This window comes from Chanodichthys erythropterus, chromosome 6 (assembly GCF_024489055.1).
Source record: "Chanodichthys erythropterus isolate Z2021 chromosome 6, ASM2448905v1, whole genome shotgun sequence".
Lineage (NCBI taxonomy): Eukaryota > Metazoa > Chordata > Actinopteri > Cypriniformes > Xenocyprididae > Chanodichthys > Chanodichthys erythropterus.
Window position 1 is genome coordinate 34776272 of NC_090226.1, and position 21424 is coordinate 34797695.

Genomic DNA, 21424 nt, shown 5'->3' on the forward strand with positions numbered 1-21424 from the left:
CTATCTATCATTCTATCTATTTATCTATCTATCGTTCGTTCTATTGTTCTATTTATCGATATATCGTTCTATCTATCGTTCTATCATTCTATCTATTGTTCTATCTATATCTATCATTCTATTGTTATATCATTCTATCTATTTATCATTCTGTGTATCGTTCTATCTATCATTCTATCTATTTATCTATCTATCGTTCGTTCTATCTATCATTCTAACTATTGTTCTATTTATCGATATATCGTTCTATCGTTCGTTCTATCGTTCTATCTATCTATCTATCTATCTATCTATCTATCTATCTATCTATCTATCTATCTATCTATCTATCTATCTATCTATCTATCTATCGTTCTATCGTTCTATCGTTCTATCTGTTGTTCTATCTATCTATTTATCTATCTATCTATAATGTTCTATCATTCTATTGTTCTATCTATCATTCCGTCCATCTATCGTTCTATCTATATCGATCATTCTATTGTTCTATCATTCTATCTATTTATCGTTCTGTGTATCGTTCTATCTATCATTCTATCTATTTATCTATCTATCGTTCGTTCTATTGTTCTATTTATCGATATATCGTTCTATCTATCGTTCTATCATTCTATCTATTGTTCTATCTATATCTATCATTCTATTGTTATATCATTCTATCTATTTATCATTCTGTGTATCGTTCTATCTATCATTCTATCTATTTATCTATCTATCGTTCGTTCTATCTATCATTCTAACTATTGTTCTATTTATCGATATATCGTTCTATCGTTCGTTCTATCGTTCGTTCTATCTATCTATCTATCTATCTATCTATCTATCTATCTATCTATCTATCTATCTATCTATCTATCTATCTATCTATCTATCTATCTATCTATCTATCATTCTATCATTCTATCATTCTAACTATCTATATTGTTCTATCATTCTATTGTTTTATCTATCATTCTGTCTATCTTTCTATCTATCTATTGTTCTATCGTTCTATTGGTTTATCGTTCTATGTATCGTTCTATCTATCTATCGTTCTACACATGTCTATCTATCTATCTATCTATCTATCTATCTATCTATCTATCTATCTATCTATCTATCTATCTATCTATCATTTGTTAGTTCGTTCTATCGTTCGTTCTATCTATTGTTATATCGTTCATTCTATCTATCATTCTAACTGTTGTTCTATCTATCGATATATCGTTCTATCGTTCGTTCTATCTATTGTTATATCGTTCATTCTGTTGTTCATTCTATTGTTCTATCTATCTATCGTTCTATCTATATATATCTATCTATTGATCTAGCTATCACTCTATCATTCTACTTAACTATCTATATTGTTCTATCATTCTATTGTTTTATCTATCATTCTGTCTATCTATCTATCATTCTATCTAATTTAGCGTTCTATGTATCATTCTATCTATCTATCTATCTATCGTTCATTCTATCGTTCGTTCAGTTGTTCTATCATTCTATGCATCGTTCTATCATTCTATCTATTTGTTCTATCTATCTATCTATCTATCTATCTATCTATCTATCTATCTATCTATCTATCTATCTATCTATCTATCTATCTATCTATTGATCTAGCTATCATTCTATCTATCTATCTATATTGTTCTAATATTCTATTGTTTTATCTATCTATTTATCTATCTATTGTTCTATTGTTCTATCGTTCTATCGGTTTATCGTTCTATGTATTGTTCTATCTATCGTTCTACCCATGTCTGTCTATCTATCCATCTATCATTCGTTCGTTCTATCGTTCTATCTATCTATTGTTCTATCTATCTATCTATTGATCTAGCTATCATTCTATCATTCTAACTATCTATATTGTTCTATCATTCTATTGTTTTATCTATCATTCTGTCTATCTTTCTATCTATCTATTGTTCTATCGTTCTATTGGTTTATCGTTCTATGTATCGTTCTATCTATCTATCGTTCTACACCTATCTATCTATCTATCTATCTATCTATCTATCTATCTATCTATCTATCTATCTATCTATCTATCTATCTATCTATCTATCTATCTATCTATCTATCTATCTATCTATCTATCTATCATTCTATCATTCTATCATTCTAACTATCTATATTGTTCTATCATTCTATTGTTTTATCTATCATTCTGTCTATCTTTCTATCTATCTATTGTTCTATCGTTCTATTGGTTTATCGTTCTATGTATCGTTCTATCTATCTATCGTTCTACACATGTCTATCTATCTATCTATCTATCTATCTATCATTTGTTAGTTCGTTCTATCGTTCGTTCTATCTATTGTTATATCGTTCATTCTATCTATCATTCTAACTATTGTTCTATCTATCGATATATCGTTCTATCGTTCGTTCTATCTATTGTTATATCGTTCATTCTGTTGTTCATTCTATTGTTCTATCTATCTATCGTTCTATCTATATATATATAGCTATTGATCTAGCTACCACTCTATCATTCTACTTAACTATCTATATTGTTCTATCATTCTATTGTTTTATCTATCATTCTGTCTATCTATCTATCATTCTATCATTCTATCTATTTAACGTTCTATGTATCTATGTATCTATGTATCTATGTATCTATCTATCTATCTATCTATCTATCTATCTATCTATCTATCTATCTATCTATCTATCTATCTATCTATCTATCTATCTATCTATCTATCTATCTACCTACCTATCTATCTACCTATCTATCTATCGTTCCCATCTCTCTCTGTCTCTCTCTTTCTGTGTGTGTTCTGCAGGGTTCACCCCCCCCCCCCCCCCTCTCTCTCTCTCTCTCTCTCTCGCTCCGTCAGTGTGTTGTGTAGTATGGTTGAGGCTGTGTGCGCGTCTCTCAGTACAGATGCTGAAGGGTGATTACTCTTCTCTGTGACTCACGGCATTGTGGATTTGACATGATCGTCTGGTTCAGTAAGTAAAACTCATCTTTGCTACTAGTGCCGCATCATTTTACAGTTAACGCACATTTGCGAGGGCAATCTTCACTGTGGCGTACAGGAACATGGAGCAACTGTGTCCTTCACATGCAGAAGGTTGTCACGCTGGCAGGTGGGGACGCATTGGGTTTCATGCTGTGTCTTAAACGAGCCCACAGAGCTCCTGACCAGTGTCACGGCTGTTTATTCTCCATTGGAAGCTCCAGTTACAGTTGAATGGGATTATGTCAAAGCTCTCTTGCATGTGTGCCCTCAGATATACGCCTGAGCACAGACAGATTTAGCTGCCGAGGGTTTCCGACACTGAGTTCGACCGCTTCAGAATGAGTCAGCCGGTATAAAGTTTGTTGTGTGGATTTCGCTTTCTCAGATCGTCTTCAGGGGACACATGGCGGTGACCTCCAGAGGAGTAGCTTCACTGCGACAAAATAGAGTTTTTGGATGCGCTAGGTTAGTACACGCGGGGGATCTCGTCCGTGACATTGACAGCAGATCCTCATTATTAAGTCACAGTTTCAGTGTCATAGAGCATGAACTATTACAGATAATGCTTGTTGAAAAAAAGATTGTTACATTGAGTTATGATATAAAATCAGCTATGTTGTATATGGAAAGGTTATATAAGTTACAGACGGCTCAGCGTTTTGGTCGCGCAGTAGGTGTCATGTGCACAAGCGCCTCAGCTGTAAATGTGTGTCTGCTGTAATTACTGCAGAAATTGACTGCTGCTGCTGCTGTGGATCGTCCTTCATCATGCCGGCAGCGAGAGGCTCGCTCATTACCGCCGCGTGTGGGGGTGTATGATTGTATCTGTAGGGGATCCGGTTAGTGCATGTTGCATTCTGATGCGTCATCCCCGCGCACATGTGCCGGACGTTCACGAGCCCACAGCTGGGTTATGACAGACACAAGTGCAGCCCTGCGGTGCTGGATCGTCTGTCACACGGAGTGAACGCGCCGCAGATGAGGTCAAATGCTTTGCGCTGTCCTGGAGGGATCTTTTTCTCTTTTATTCAAAGCTTGTCTTTGTGTTTGTGCATAGAGTACAGTATTAATCATTAGCTCAGGGACTGCAGGGTTTTGGGTGGAGGGAGGGGGTGCTTTGGGATCTACTGCCGTTCAGTACTAATAAACCTGCTATTCACTGTACAGTTAGTGTTGTAATGTTGTTTTGTAAAAAACAAATCTAGTACACTTTACAATAAGGTTCCATTTGCTTGCATTAGAACTGACCTGTCTCCTAAAGCATTTATTAATCTTAGTTCATTTCAGCATTTACTAATACATTGCTGAAATCAAAAGTTGTTTGTGTTAATATTATATAATGAACCTGAGCTGACTTGAAGTGACAATGAACAGTTGTGTTTTTATTAACTAAGGTTAGCAAAGATTAATAAATACTGTAACAAATGCATTGATCTTTGTTAGTTAATTAACTGTGTTAACTAATTGGACATTATTGTAAAATGTTACCAAAAAGTCTGATACATTTCACAAAGTTGACAAAAATACATCATTTCTGACTGTTCTCTGAACTTTCTGGTTTGGCAAATGTTAAGGAACATTCTTATTCTTCAAACATTATGGGAATGTTACTTTTGAATGTTCTTTAAACATTCTGGAACCTTGTCAGAACGTTCTGAAGTTGTACATTTCTGAGAACATTGATAAACCTTAACATCCATAGAAACTTCCCATTGCACAAAAAGTTATTTATAGTGAAAATGGTTTCTTTTAGATTATTAAAGTGCCCCTCTTATGCAGTTTTAAAGGTTTGTAATGTTGTTTCTCGTCTCCTACAACAGGTTCACATTCATCCAGGATCAAAAACACTTTAATTCTCTCATAATATCCACTGCAGCATCAGCTCTTTTCTCTCAGTGTCTGAAACGCTTCCATCAAGGATTCGGTCTCTCTAAACCCCGCCTTTCTGAGAGCTGCTCTGCTGTGATTGGTCAGAAACCAAACGCTCATTATCATATCTGAATCTCACAGTGATACGAACAGTAACGACGGCGTCGGTTTTACCGTATCAATCTCAGCAGAAAACAGTGTGTTCTCGACATGAACTTCATGAACCAATCTCTTCCAGTCTCAGATACAACTACAGTGATTGAGTGCGGGGCAAAGAGACGCTGATCAGCCAATCAAGAGCAGAGGCGGGCAAATTAGTTACAAACCTACGAGCAGGAAGTGAGACTGAATTACTGACGACTCGTTTCAGTTCAGAATCACTTTTTTCTTTCATTTATCTGCAGTTTGATCTTTGAATCTTTGCAGACCTTTTACATTCACAAACAGCTTTACATGAAAGGGAATAAAAGAGGCACATTAAAATGTTCTTCACACTAAGACAAAAATGGTTCTTTTAAGAACTGATTCCTGAAAGGTTTTATGGTCCTCCTATTGCATCGTTATGAAAACCCCATTGAAACTGAGTATAGTAACATCCTAGCATTGTGGTGGTGAGTTTTGCTTCTTCAGCTGTGCTATTCTTCACTTATCATCAAACTCACGTCCATGTGTTCAGCTGCGAACCTTTCATGCAGGTGCTGGTCATATAATTAGATTATCATCAAAAAGTTGATTTATTTCACAAATTCCATTCAAAAAGTGAAACTTGTATATTATATTCATTCATTACACACAGACTGATATATTTCAAATGTTTATTTATTTTAATTTTGATGATTATAACTGACAACTAAAGAAAATCCCAACTTCAGTATCTCGGAAAATTCGAATATTACTTAAGATCAATACAAAGAAAGGATTTTTAGAAATCTTGGCCAACTGAAAAGTATGAAGATGAAAAGTATGAGCATGTACAGCACTCAATACTTAGTTGGGGCTCCTTTTGCCTGAATTACTGGAGTCGATCAGTCTGTGGCACTGCTCAGGTGTTATGAGAGCCCAGGTTGCTCTGATTGTGGCCTTCAGCTCTTCTGCATTGTTGGGTCTGGCATATCTCATCTTCCTCTTCACAATACCCCATAGATTTTCTATGGGGTTAAGGTCAGGTGAGTTTGCTGGCCAATTAAGAACAGGGATACCATGGTGCTTAAACAAGGTACTGGTAGCTTTGGCACTGTGTGCAGGTGCCAAGTCCTGTTGGAAAATGAAGCAGATACCAGCAGATGACATGGCACCCCAAACCATCACTGACTGTGGAAACTTTACACTGGACCTCAAGCAACGTGGATTGTGTGCCTCTCCTCTCGTCCTCCAGACTCTGGGACCCTGAATTCCAAAGGAAATTCAAAACTTGCTTTCATCAGAGAACATAACTTTGGACCACTCAGCAGCAGTCCAGTCCTTTTTATCTTTAGATGCTTCTGACTCTGTCTGTTGTTGATTGACACAAGGAATGCAACAGCTGAAACCCATGTCTTGCATACGTCTGTGCGTGGTGGTTCTTGAAGCTCTGAATCCAGCTGCAGTCCACTCTTTGCGAATCTCCCCCACATTTTTGAATGGGTTTTGTTTCACAGTCCTCTCAGGGTGCAGTTATCCCTATTGCTTGTACACTTTTTTCTACCACATATTTTCCTTCCCTTCGCCTCTCTAGTAATGTGCTTGGACACAGAGCTCTGTGAACAGCCAGCCTCTTTTGCAATGACCTTTTGTGTCTTGCCCTCCTTGTGCAAGGTGTCAATGGTCGTCTTTTGGACAACTGTCAAGTCAGCAGTCTTCACCATGTTTGTGTAGCCTACAGAACTAGACTGAGAGACCATTTAACACTCTATGGTCTGAAAAAGCGCCGGCGCGTTTTGCAGGTTTTTTTTCACATTGCAGCAAAACAGACTTAAAATACTCCGTCATTTTTTGTCATAGAGACATAAGTAATATATCAATTGAAACTATAGAATATCTTCTTTTATTTGTGTACACTCAGAGTAAAAACACATTGTGCTTTTTGTAAAATAAAGAAAACTAACATGATGCGTGATTTCTCCTCTCCCTCTGAACGAAGTCCAATCTGATAGTTCTCAGAAAATGAACTGTAACTTAGTGAATACAAATCACAGAAAAATTACACTTATGTCTAAAAAAAACGTTGAAATGTCAGGTTTTAAATCATGTAAGTCAAATCGAAAACAAACCTTCTGTGTTTATGTAATCTGTATGAAAAGAGAGCCATGTCAGAAGCCCGTGATTCAGCTCATTATCCGCTAATGCGGCCACGCCCACGGAGCGAGCGCTATTCAGACGCAAATTCAGAGGCAATACATGCATTCATCATCTCAATCGTGTATTTATTGTCTTGAAAAGTGTTTATTTGGATGTTAAAGCAATGGTTAGCAATCTCTAGAAGACATGCAGTTAGTTCCTGTTTTCTTTTCTTCTATAGATTCATTTTAGATGAGTTTTTGTTTCTTTAGCGCCCTCCGGCTGCAGTATGAATTGGAAACTCCATTCATGGAATAGCCTCTTCTTCTTTTAGATGAATTTGTGGACTAAAAATGCACAGAGCGCCCTCCGACTTCAAGGATGAATTGAAAACACCAGCGCTCATAGTAATGACAATGAATATTAAATATATATAAATATAAATTATATATAAATTAAATATAAATATATATATATATATAGATATATATAATCTCCTCTGTATAGAAAATTGACATAAGCATATGAGAATCCAATATTTCTCCAAATGTGCATGCTTTTAAACTAAAAGCCTATATTCAGACTCTTTGCATCACAGAAATACATTATATTTTAAAGTATAATATGAAACCATTACTTTATATTGTAATAAAACTTGTCTGTATGTTTCATATAGCATGATGAGCTTGAGACATCACAGAAGGTTTTTTTCACAGCCTACCTGACTGATGCCTCATTAATATGCAAGTCATTTCAGCTCATTACTATCCAATTCTTTTGTCTTCTCAGGTGAGAATGGCCCATTTTCAGTGGTGATTCACGCCTCCTCGCATACTGTGTTTCTTGGCAAAAAAGTGTCTTACAAAAACTAAATCAATATATTGTTTTATATGAAGGAATAGGCAGCATAATTTTTACATAATTTTGAAGCAAAAACTCTACTTTACAACCTCCAATACCCTAAAGTATTGTAAACACAGATTTACTATACTTTTTTGCCCTTATTTCAGTGACTTAAGTTTTTTGTTTTTTCAATAACCACGCATAAATGTTATTCCTTCAAAAACACAAACATGTACATACATGTTCCTCACATATTATTGTAGCCTAGTTTGTGCTGAATACAGTGTAATGACACTTTTTCCATTAATATGTTTATGAACAACTGAAAAAAGTACAAATGTCAGGGCATGTCAAAATTTCTTTTAATTTCAAAATTAAAAGAAATAAACATTTGAAATCTATCAGTCTGTGTGTAATGAATGAATATAATATACAAGTTTCACTTTTTGAATGGAATTAGTGAAATAAATCAGCTTTTTGATGATATTCTAATTAGATGACCAGCACCTGTACATGTTTCCTGCTGGTGATTCAGTTTGGAAGTCATGCGTTCAGCTCTAGTTTGACACATTAATGTCATGTAAATGTTTGGAGTCTCTTTTGCTGGTGCTCATGAGCGCCTCCTTTTGCCCGCATTACGTCACCAAAAGGAGGACTTGGGACCCAGTATTTGGGACACAAGCATTTTGTTTAATGCTATTAAAATGTGCAGACGAATTGGTTTGTTGCCAGCTTCTCTAACTAAAACTCAAGCAGATTTAGAGCAGGTAAATGCACAACTGCAAAAATGAAACGTCTGTCATCATTTACTCACCCTAAAACCACATTTTAGCCATGCAGCAACGATGAATGTACAGTATCATAAAGTAGTCGATGCTGTCTGTCTGTCCACACTGAACACAAAAACACTGGTCATGTTGTTTTTAGCTTTTACAGTAACAGGCTACTTTTTCCAGTGGCTTAACATGACAAAACTCTACATTGTTGTGTTTGTCACATTGAGTTGTTCCAGCAGATTTACAGTCAAACAACCTGAGGCAATAAAAAACAAGCTCTTAAACTGTTCTCTCTCTATCTCTCATTCAGTTTGTACAGACCATTCATTTGAGCAAACGATAAATATTTAAAAACAAATGAACTTTTAAATAAAAGAAAGAGTAGCTTGAATGGAGTTGAGCTACTTTAAATTATGAGTAGTTTGTAGCTTTTGCCAACTGCGAAATATTTGCATACAGTATTACATATGCTTTATAAGTTTTGATTGTACTGTTGAAGTACTTGGAGTTTACACAGTTATAGTTGACAGGATGGTGTTTTGTGTAAATGAATTATTGTCGTACTGTCGGTAACAGAAAAGCAATCGTGACACATGGTATAAACACTGTTACTCACACGTTTCTGTCGGACCCAATATACTCTTCACTGCATCATCTTTTATTTTCAGGCTCTCTGAAAAGCCTGCACTGACACTTGTACATTTTTTGCTAAACTGTACGTATTTTACAAGTTGACAAATTTGTATGAATTTGTACGAATGACCTACCCCTAACCCTGCCCCTAAACCAACCTGTCACTGGGGTTTAGACAAATCAAATGAATTTGTACGAGTACGAATATGAAATACGTACGAATTGGTCATGAGATAGCATTGGTTTTTCCTCAACTCTGTGTTTCAAAATGTCTTGTAATCCTCAGAGGCGTCTCTAGTAATCCACATGACATGTGTGAATCGGTGGGCGGGGCTAAAAAAGCGATGATGTAGAAGTAGGCGTCAGTCTTCTTCTGCAGAGGCGGTCTTTCCTCGCACTATGACGTCATACTGAGACAAAAACTGAGCATGGTTCAATAAAAGCTATTTTTGGAAATTTTGAGTTCTGAAACTTAGCCTACAGGATATTTTTATAGTATGATGATCTGTTATATATCAAAAGCTCAAGGAAAAGTTGATTTCTCAATTCATGACCCATTTAATGTCAGGAGGAGGAGAAACACATTAAGAAACATCGTTAGAAATAATGGCCAAAGTACTGTCAATGCACTCTAAAAAAAAGCTGGGTTAAAAAACAACCCAAGTTGGGTTATTTGGCAACCCAGCGCTGGATCATAATTGCACTCTAAAAAATGCTGGGTTAAAAACAACCCAAGTTGGGTTGAAAATGGACAAACCCAGCAATTGGGTTGTTTTAACCCAGTGGTAGGGTTAAATGTTTGCCCAACCTGCTGGGTAGTTTTATTTAACTCAACTATTGTTTAAAAATTACTGTATTGCTTAATTGCTTAACCCAAAGTATGTTGGAAATGAACATTTATTAATGTTCAATGAATAATTATTAGACAATAAACGTGTATTAAATTGCTTATTAATAAATTTATATTAATAAACTATTAAACTATTAAATTTATAATAAAATATTAAAGCCTATTAATAAACATTCACCTTTTGTCTATTATTGTTGACTCTAATTGCATCTGGTTTTTAATTTCCCAACAATTTTGGGTTCATTTTAAGCTAGCCATATAGCAATTTTTTAAATAATAGCTGGTTTAAATAAAACTACCCAGAAGGTTGGGCAAACATTTAACCCAACCGCTGGGTTAAAACAACCCAATCGCTGGGTTAAAACAACCCAATCGCTGGGTTAAAACAACCCAATCGCTGGGTTTGTCCATTTTCAACCCAACTTGGGTTGTTTTTAACCCAGCATTTTTTAGAGTGCAATTATGATCCAGCGCTGGGTTGCCAAATAACCCAAATTGGGTTGTTTTTAACACAGCTTTTTTTAGAGTGCATTAACAGTACTTTGGCCAGCCCAGCGTTGGGTTGTTTTTACCCAGCGGGCTGGGTTAAATGTTTGACACAACCTGCTGGGTACTTTTATTTAACCTAACTATTGTTTAAAAGTTACTGTATTTTTTGCTTAAAATAAACTTAAAACATGTTGGAAATGAACATTTATTAATATGTTTAATGAATAATAATTAAACACTAAACATTAAATTGCTTATTAATAAATATTCACCTTTTGGTTATTATTGTTGCCTGTAATTTCCAGCATATTTTGGGTTCATTTTAAGCCAGACATATAGCCATTTTTGCACAATAGTTGGGTTAAATAAAACTACCCTAAACATTTAACCCATCGGGTTGGGTTGTTTTTAACCCAGCACTTTTTAGAGTGTAACTTAGCAGAAAAGGTGCTGGCCATTTTTCTACAGATTTTTTCCTACAGTAAAGTACAGTATTTGTCAAGTTAGTCTGTAAATAATCTGTAAATAGGCTAATCTGCCTTAAACAGCCATAAATTATTTTTCTTTTATAACACATGACTCACAGAATGAAATATGATTCACGCAGCTGTTGTATAATACTTTAATAATGGCGTCTGAACAGCTGTCCTCATTGTGAAGCCACACAGCAGTGAGAAGACATGAATCGAGCCATTAGGAGCTGTCTGAATCATTACACTGAAAACTTTGCATTGCAAAAACTGTGCTTATGAGTACACATTAAGACTCATATTTATGCATTTGGCAGATGCTTTTACTGATAGTGAATTACAGTATACATTACCAGTACATTTAATTTACTTTTACCACCAGCAAAGGTGTTTGTGAATGGCTGTTTTACAAAGGCTTCTCATTCTGTTTTAATCTGCATTTCACTTTTTTTTTTTACATAGATTTAAGGCAAAAAAAGGTTGATCTTTACAGTATGTTGAATATAAATAGTGGTAGATAGCAAGTATAAGTTCATATAGTGATAGATTCACACAAACTCTAAATAAAAGCAATATACTGTTGATACTAAAGGTAAAATATGTGAGCAGTGGTGGGCTGAGAACATGTAGAAACCAAATCTCTAGCACTGTGGCTTCTGAACTAAATGTGCAGATGCATGGAGTTAAATAGCATCAGAAGATGAATCCTGTGGACCAGATATAGCTTGGGCACCATCTTTAATATTTCATGTGTTATGGCGGATGTGTGTGCTTGCTTTGACACGTTACGTGACGCAGATGAGAGCAGCCCTGATGGTGTTTACATAGTCAGACTCTGGATCAATACATCAGAACGGACAGAACTGCTCCTCAGACGCCCTATCATGATTTCTCACCAATGCCTAGAAATGACACACTTCATCTTTAGGAGATTGGGAGGAGAAGAGAATGACTGACAGATGATTAGAGAGAAGTCCCGCCCACTTTCTAAAACACTCATTAACCAGAGACTCTACATTTCACTGCATCAACTTGTAAAAAGTCAGAATTGGCAGAATCAAAGCCACATGTCTAACCAAATTGTGTTCCACATTTGAAGTTGATATCACAAAAATTGAGCCGATGTAATATAAGTCTCTGGTGTCTCCAGAATGTGTCCGTGAAGTTTCCGCTCAAAATCCCCCACAGATCATTTATTATAGCTTGTCAAATTTGCCCTATTTGGGTGTGAGCAAAAACACGCCGTTTTTGTGTGTGTCCCTTTAAATGCAAATTAGCTGCTGCTCCCGCCCCTTTTCCAGAAGAGGGCGGAGCTTTAACAGCTCAACAACAACAAAGCTGGAGAATCTCACGCAGCCAAAATGAGGAAAGTGTTCAGCCTTACATTGTTCAAACCGGAGTCGACACTGATGGAGAGACTCAGGAAGAAGTTACAACTTTTAGACGTTTCTGAATGGTTAGTGGATAAATTGATGTAGTTGCTGTGGAGTTGATTCAACTCATCCACTAGCATGTGCCGTCATGTTCATCTTTTGTGTTGAATTGACCCTCGTTTGTGAAGCAGTCCGGCGTAAAATGACGGCATGACAACAACACTCGACTACAACAACTCTTCCTCTTCTCTAAAGCAGCCCAACATGGCCCCGCCCCCTTTGTTGTGTGTTCTCGGGGGCGGGGTTTATGTAAATTTTAGGGTTTGTGATGTCACTAACCCGGGAAGAAGCTCGTTGTAGTTCTTAAACAGTGATTTCTTTAAACTAAAATATCTCTCTTTGCATTTTCGTAACTTTGCAGATGTTGTTTATGATCAAACAGCAACGTTACACACGAACTAAAGTTAAAAAAGGCTTTAAAGGGGTGGTTGATTATGATTTGACTTTTTTAACTTTAGTTAGTGTGTAATGTTGCCTTTTCCATGCTAATGCAATGACCAATTCCAAAACGGCTTACACAGGATGAATTTTGAGTGTACTAAATATGTGATGGGAAATAAAGCACAGCAAGTTTCCCACTGACAGTTAAGAGGCTATTTATTTGGAAGTAAATAAATCATGTGCTTTTCCCATTACTGCTGAAAATCAGTCCATTTGAGTCGTGTTTTAGATGCAGTTCGCATGTGGAATTGAATTGATTTTCCTGGCAAACCCGAGAGACATTTCGCCCCCGCACGGCACCGTAAGCGTCCTCCCATGCAGCCCGTATCTGCAAAGCAAAGGTGACATCCTCTGCGGTAGATCAATATGCAGCGTCAGCGCATCATGGAGCCCCGGGGACACGCAGCGGTGGACGGCACACGCTGGACCCGCAGACGTGACATCTGAGAGGGCTTTCACTGCGCAGCCGGCGGAGGTCTCCGTACTGAGAGACTGGCGGCGGCAGGGAGTCGAGTGTGTGGCCAGGAAGTCACATGTCATCTGCTCTCTCTGAAACGGAACCCAGCCATCGCATTAAAGGGCAGCGCGCCGCTGCTCGCATCATGATGAGGATGATGACTGTCTTTGTGCATTTGCATTCATTTCTTATCTAGATGCTTTTTTAAAAAAAAAAAAGAATTAAAAAGAATGTTTGTGACAAAACACCAACATTTCTTAAAATCTGTGGCGGGTTATTTTAGTTAAAAACAGCTGCTGTATTTACAACGCACTACTATAATAATGCTCTCTAAAAGTCGTTTAATGAATCTCATGAAGGAACTCCAGTATTGCTTCAGTTTGGAGAACACATATTCACTATTAACTACGACTTTTGCCTTAATAATCTCCTAATTACTGGTAAGGTAGTTTTGTAGCATTTAAGTTTAGGTATTGGGTAGGATTAACAGATGTAGAATTTGATCGTGCATAATAATGCATTAATATGTGCTTTAACTAGTTGCTAATATGCATGCTAATTAGCAACTAGTTAAAAGCGAGAATTGAACCCTAAAATAAAGTGTTACCAAACATCCCAGCTCAAAGAGGCGGGATGTGGGTGGAGCTGAGGTGCCTGGTTGCAGAAACCACGCCCACCTAGCTTGACATGACAAAGTTAGCTCAGGCTAAAGATCTATCTAAAATATTAATAAAGATAACAAATTATACATCATTTGAAAGTTCTAATTGTTTACTGTCAATCTACAGTGTCTGTTTTATGATATAGATGCTCCAGCAAAAGTAGTATTGTCAACACACAACATCAAAATGGGACTTCATACATTTGTAATGAAATAGTGATCATGAGATGAATCCAATCCGATCGATTGGAATTAGCTGAGGTGATGTGATGCTCACAGAAAGCAGCGGCAATCCACCTGTCACTCAATTGGCCACGCCCTTAATTATGCAGAACTTTAAGACTTAATATAATTTAAACGAATTCACCCCCTCACAGTTGCCATGAAGGGCAAAATTAGCTGTATAGACCAAAACCACTTTTTGTACCAGGCTGTAAACATGTTTTTTTCTGCTGTTAAGTTGGGCAGTTTAACATAGTCACACATAGTCTATAATCTCAAATATACTTTATAATCAAAGTATCATAACAGTGTAATTTTAAGGACCTCATCTGTCGGAATGAAATGCCAGTGAATCGCAAAGGTGGTTCAAACATCCACATAACTATGATCAGAACTGCTGTTTTCTCACCGCACACATTTACATATTCATCTAAACATCGTTCTCAGAAGTTCGTTCGTTAACAGTTTATCACTGCAAAGGTATTTCCAACTTCTCTTTACTTCTGAGCAAAGAACAAAAAAGAACTTCACAGTGAGTAAATCAGGGCATCGAATCATGTTCAGCTGCTGCAGTTCACTTAACGGCCACCGGTGTCGCTAATAACAAGGGTTTCTGAATTCTACGTCACCTATTTCTTGCATTGTTTCATTATCTTTGTGACCGTTACAACACCCCTCCCTCCATTCTCAATACCGCTTAATTTTTGACAGCTTCTAATAATCTTGAATAATGTTAATTTTTAAATTAGTTGTTGTTCGTTGTAAATTTCATCTTAACAAAAGCTAAAACAGTACAAATCTGCTAGAAATGAACATTAGCATAAATTAGATAAATAACTGCTGTTTTGTTGGTTAATACGCTACAGTACACTTTGAAGCTTGCTGTCAGTAATTTTTTTCGCCAAAAATGACAGTAAAGACATTTATAATGTCACAAAAGATTTATTTTTTAGAAGTACATTACAATTTTAAAATGCAGTAAAATAGAACACAGTTATTTTAATATTTATATTCACTTTACTGTATTTTTGATTAAATAAATGCAGCCTTGGTGAGCAGAACAGACTTTTTCCAGAAACATTAAAAAATCTCACCAACCCCAAACTTTTAAAGAGTAGTGTGCATGCAAATATTGCTCATTATTAGTTCATATCATCTATTATATTATCTAACTGAAGACTTCAGATGCAAAAGCCTCTAAGTGCAATTTTCTTCTAAAATGAGCATTTTTATCAAGCTTGTATGTTTATATTCAATTCAAACGGACCTATTAATTGCCATTAAAGTGAAATTATTGAACCTAAACATACAAGCTTGATAAAAATGCTCAGTGTAGAAGAACATTTCAGACGGCACTTAGAGGCTTTCGCATCTGATGTATTCATATACTGTACATCCTTATTGGAAAGTGTTTCCTTTTCAATGTAAAATATGAGAAATATATTTTTGTAAATTATATAATTCTTGTAAAACATGCAAATATTCACAAAATTCACACATTTTGAAATTCTCAAGATTTAAAGGTCTGAATGCTGTAATGACACAGTTGTGTTTCCATGACTAGTAATGGTTGTGTAACTCACCCACGCACTATACAGTATTTTAGGTACGTATCCCAGTCAGTTATAGAATCATAAAAAGTTGCAGTATAGTCACTCACTAGGGCACTATTTCCCACAATGCCACTTTTCTAGTTAATGTAAAAATATTAGTGCAGAAAGTCTCTGGTCACAGGCCAGTAGTTCTGTAGCTTTCGATTTAGATGATATTGGGTGATGCCGTCCGATTCCCAGAGGTGTTCAGGTCTGGACCTCACGCACTCAATAAATCATTTCTTTATGGATTTATGCACAGGGATTTGGAAATACTGGAACAGAAGAGGATCATTAGAGGACACATTATTCTCTAGATGTCATTAGCATTATGATTCATGTTCACTGGAATTAGACATGATGAATGCAAACGTTTGATGCACACGTGAATGTGAGTTTATGAACTCAAGCTCTGGTGTGAAGTCCTCAGTGAGGTTACGGAGGTACGGCAATCTGCGCACCTTCACGTGTTTGGGCATTTTCTTCTCACGGCAGCTCTTTCACCAGGCTGACGTTGAGAGACAGGCTGCATTACGGTCTCAGCGGCAACAAAGGGCGATCTCTCAAGCCGTGGTTTGCGTGCAGTCATGTGAGAGACATAGCGTGTAATATCCAGCTCTCTCCGCAAAGGCCTGCCAACCCCGGAGCGATCCGTGCTGTCGTTCTTCAAAAGACCCTCTCTCGCCATGGACAAAGCCGGACTCTCGGGAAGAAAAGGCAGCGTGGCTCGCAATCTATTTACCCTTTACACCAAAATGACTTCCAGTGGCACTCTTTCATCCACAGCTATTTGTTTCAGAAATAACCCCGTCTCCGTAGGGAGATCTTCACATTCACTTCCGCTGATCTGAGATCACAACATAATTAAAACTTGCCATGCAGACAAAGAAAACCTGTTTTGCAATTTGATGTTGAATTGTGTTTATGGAAAAACACCATAATGACTATTCCATCATCATTTACTCCAAACCCAAATGACTTTCTTCCTTCTGTGAACACGAAAGAAAAAGATGCTCTTTTCTAATGTAATGCAATTACACAACCTGTAGGCTCATTGGAAAAATGTCTCATTTCTGCAAAATATAGCTGTTCTGGGTGGTTGCAAGGCTGTTGCTAGACCGTTGCTAAGGAGGGTGGGTTCTTGAGTGTTATGGGTGGTTACTAAGGTGTTGCTAGGCAGTTGCTAGGGCATTGCTATTTGGTTGCTAGGGTGTTCTGGGTGGTTGCTAGGGTGTTGCTATGGTGTATGTAGGGGGGTTATATTGTATTATTGGTGTTTTCTATGGTGTTCTAGGTGGTTACTATGGTGTTGCTATTCAGTTGCTAGTGCATTGCTATGTGGTTTCTATTGTGTTCTAAGTGGCTGCTAAGGTGTTACTAGGCAGTTGCTAAGGTGTTATAGGTGGTCTTTAGAGTATTATGGGTGGTTTCAAGGGTGTTATGGGTGGTTGCTAGGGTGTTGCTAGACTGTTGCTATTGTGTTAAGGGGGGTTTATAGTCTATTATGGGTGGTTTGTATGGTGTTCTGGGTAGTTACTAGGGTGTTGATAGGCAGTTGCTTGGGCATTGCTATGTGGCTGCTAGGGTGTTGCTAGGCAGTTGCTAAGGTGTTACGGGTGGTTTTTAGAGTATTATGAGTGGTTTCTAGGGTGTCCTGGGTGGTTACTAGGGTGTTGCCAGGCAGTTGCTAGGGTGTTGATAGGCAGTTGCTTGGGCATTGCTATATGTTTGCTAGGGTGTTGCTAGGCAGTTGCTAAGGTGTTACGGGTGGTTTCTAGGGTATTATGAGTGGTTTATAGGGTGTCCTGGGTGGTTACTAGGGTGTTGCCAGGCAGTTGCTAGGGTGTTGATATACAGTTGCTTGGGCATTGCTATGTGGTTGCTAGGGTGTTGCTAGGCAGTTGCTAAGGTGTTACGGCTGGTTTCTAGGGTATTATGAGTGGTTTCTATGGTGTCCTGGGTGGTTACTAGGGTGTTGCCAGGGAGTTGCTAGGGTATTGCTGTGTGGTTACAAGGGTGTTGCTAGGCCATTGTTATGTGGTTGCTAGGGTGTTGCTAGGCATTTGCTAGGATGTTCTGGGTGATTGAGCTATTCCTTCCTTGTTCAGGCAGGTCATGAATCAAATGGATTGTTCCAGTCTCTGTATGTGCTGTACTTTTCAGTGACGGCTGTGCTCCGGTCTGATCCCACACTCCCCTCTCCACTCATCATTACCGGCATCATTAATGTCTTTCCTCATTTCACATGGTGCAGGGCGCGTCCTCACCGCGTCAGATCAGCAGGGAAGGATCATGCTCCGGCGTTCTTGAGTAGTTTATACTGTGCAGTTACAGTAGGGGGCAGAGCTTCTGAAGTTACTATCCAAAACTAGACCTCACACCCAATATATCAGCAAACCTAACCATTCAACACTGAATACTAGTACTGTTGACAGTTTGCTCGTGTCAACTACACATCCATATGATGTTAAGTATATTTTGATGTATTTATGTTTAAACATAGTAATCATCAGCATTTCATTAATTAGTTCACACACACACACAAACAAACACACACACACAAAGAGAGAGAGAGAGAGAGAGAGAGAGAGAGAGATGTAAAAAAACAGTCCTTAAGAGAATCTTTCCTATTTCTATGATTTAAATGCCTGAACAAACCAAGTGACTAGGAAATGCAGACATTTTAAACAAGTGCACTTGATATTGCCTCTTTTGCTTGGCTGTAAAACTCTTTGAGCAATAAAATGTGACAAAACTAGCATTTTATAATGTTACACCACTACTAACTCTCTGGAAACTGTAGCTTGTTACTTTGAGCTCCAGTCAAATGCAGTTCAGATAGTGGCGTTGGCCAACACTGCACAGGTAACCATCATAATGCAACACATAAAGCCTGATTTAATATGCAGAGGAACTTTTGAACTACAAATGACATGTTCCTGTTCATTTACAACAATTAAATGCGTCTCATTAAATAATTACAGGCCTACATTAATAATGAAAATGCCTGCACTTCCTTGGATTGCTCTAGCATGTCAACTATTATATTACTCATTTGAGGACGGCTTAGGAAAGAGGAGATACTGAGAAAGAGATACTGGTCAAAGAGAGGAAGCGGACAGCACCTGTAGACCTCAGTCAGGGTAGCGGCATATTTCACTTTTGAGAGGAATGAAGACAGGCTGTGAAGGACAGAAGTACAGTGGATTGTACAATTCAGCCGAACATCTTGCCAAAAAACTTTAGGTTACACTTTATTTTAAGGTGACGTTGTTACAATGTACTTACTCAAATAAGTACTGAGTAATAGAGTTAGGGTTAGGGATAGAGTTTGGCTAGTTACTTGTAATTATGCACAATTTACTGTTATCACTGAAGTAAGTATATGTAGTAATGTGTAACTACCTCACTTTAAAATAAAGTGTTATCAAACATTCAATAAACATTTCTGAAAGTCTCTGTTTTCATTTACATCCAATTCAATATGCCATCCACCCTGACCGAGGTCTGTAGGCCACTGTAACATTATTACACAAAGTCAAACATAGACACGGTCCTTTTCTTGGACACTGCATGAACTTTGGGGTTTACCTGCATTTCAGCTCCTTATATGTGTTTAAGTATTTATATAGAAAAGCCGAATATTATATTTAACATTTCATAACTAGAACCAGATTGTGGTTTGATTAGGAGATAATCAAGGCAGGCTTTTAGCTCTCTAAAAAAACCTTTAAAATGATGTATGATTTGTTGGAATCTGACAAAAAAGTGTCTGAGCTACACCTGTTTGAAGTCGATAGAGTCAGCAAAGTCAGTTTTGAGAAAAATTGAGTTAAAGTTTTAACAAAATCATCTAGCAACCATACCTTAAAATCCCTGTTAATTTGGCACAAACCAAGTCAAAACCCATATCTATAGGAGGAAATTTTATATATTTTATATAAATATTCAACTTTTTTCCATAATTTCACAATTGTTTGATTAACAGACCTGCTGTAGCTAACGGATCTAATATAATGTTACACATCAGATGTTTTTCCCCAGCAGTTAACCAAACATTAGCTTAAGACATAACAGATCATGTTTGAGTGAATACTCGCCAAGACAGATTTTTTTAAAAAACTGTAATTCTGTGTATATGTGTATATCGGGATTGTGCGCTGTCTGAGGCGTCTTTGTGCGTGCAATCATTTTGTTTACATCAGCATGAGTTTGAAAATCACATTGCATTGCTTCAGACCCATGCCATCAAGAATTCGCTATGAATATTCACAAAGTTGGCATGCTGCGCTTTAAAACAATACCAAACTTGTGCTGAGAGGAAGTGCAAGTCATCGAGAAGCGAGCAGATAAAAACTTATTTTTTCATGGACAAAGGAAAGATACTCCTCTCAGTAAACGTACAAATAAAGATACTTTTAGATGTTCAACCCTCTGGCCCTCTTCTGTCATTTTGACCGAAAAATTGTATATTTTGAAATGTTAAAAACCGTAGCTTCATCGGAATGAAATGACACTTTTGATTTTTGTCACATTAGTAATATGAACACACACAACAAAATCAAGGACATGATTCGGACATGTTAAAGGGTCATAAAAAAAAAAATAGTCAAAAATGACCAACAAATAGGGAATGAATGGGAAATGCAGAAAAATACGGAAACTCTGAATCTTTTGTTGGTACAAACTACAAATCAGCCACTGTGCAGAAAAACTGTGCACAGCAATGAAGGGGTGATACTCTTGAATGCCAAGAGTGAAATCAGTTCAGATTTATAATAAAACATACCTGTTAATTTTTGTTATATTTTTTATTGAATTTTGATGTTATGTGTAACAAAATGCCCTCCTCTGTGTTCAGGTTTGACTGCAGTAAAATTAATGCAAAAACCGACACTTCAAATCAAAATAATCTAAACTTTGACAAAAAGTATTCTTTGATAATGTCTAAGTATAAATCCAAATCTAAAACTTAATAAAAATAAGTATTTGTGTCTAAAAACCACTAGAGAGTTTATAAGCCACTATATATAGAACTATATAGGAATCTAGTGGTTACAACATGGCATTACATAAGTTTTTCTTTTTTTACCCCCACCAGATGGCACTAATCTAACTTCAAAAAATGGATTTTAAATGCCTTGTCTCTATTTTAACATGGAATACTGCTTTAATTGAAAAATCATTAAAAAATATAAAGTGTATTATTTTCAATGGGGAAAAATAGCTAGTAAAATTTTTTATAAATATTGCATAGTATCATAAAATACCCTCAAAATTTTATACAATAATCAAAAAATATTATTGAATAAAAATATATTACATTGGTTTTCCTGAAAAAAATGTTACATTTCAAGGCTTCGGTCACTTCTGACCGTAAAGAAGGCAAGTGTGCCTCCTAAACGAAGAGGACCTGAGGGTTAATTGCTATTTTGAGCATTGGGATCACTAGACGAGGGCCTAATGAACTCA

General features: G+C 36.9%; 1 protein-coding gene across 7 annotated transcripts in view; it reads left to right on the top strand.

Annotated features, from left to right (window-relative positions):
* The window catches only part of atp2b2 (ATPase plasma membrane Ca2+ transporting 2), a 168966-nt gene that overhangs the window by 54943 nt on the left and 92599 nt on the right, over positions 1-21424 (top strand). For 5 of the 7 annotated variants that reach the window (XM_067388777.1, XM_067388771.1, XM_067388774.1 and 2 more), the window contains exon 1: positions 2846-2949. The exons of the other annotated variants lie outside the window; for them this stretch is intronic. The gene's annotated coding sequence lies outside the window, so the exon portion shown is untranslated. Of the gene's footprint in view, positions 1-2845; positions 2950-21424 lie in introns of those variants that run through there. 7 annotated transcript variants of the gene reach the window in all.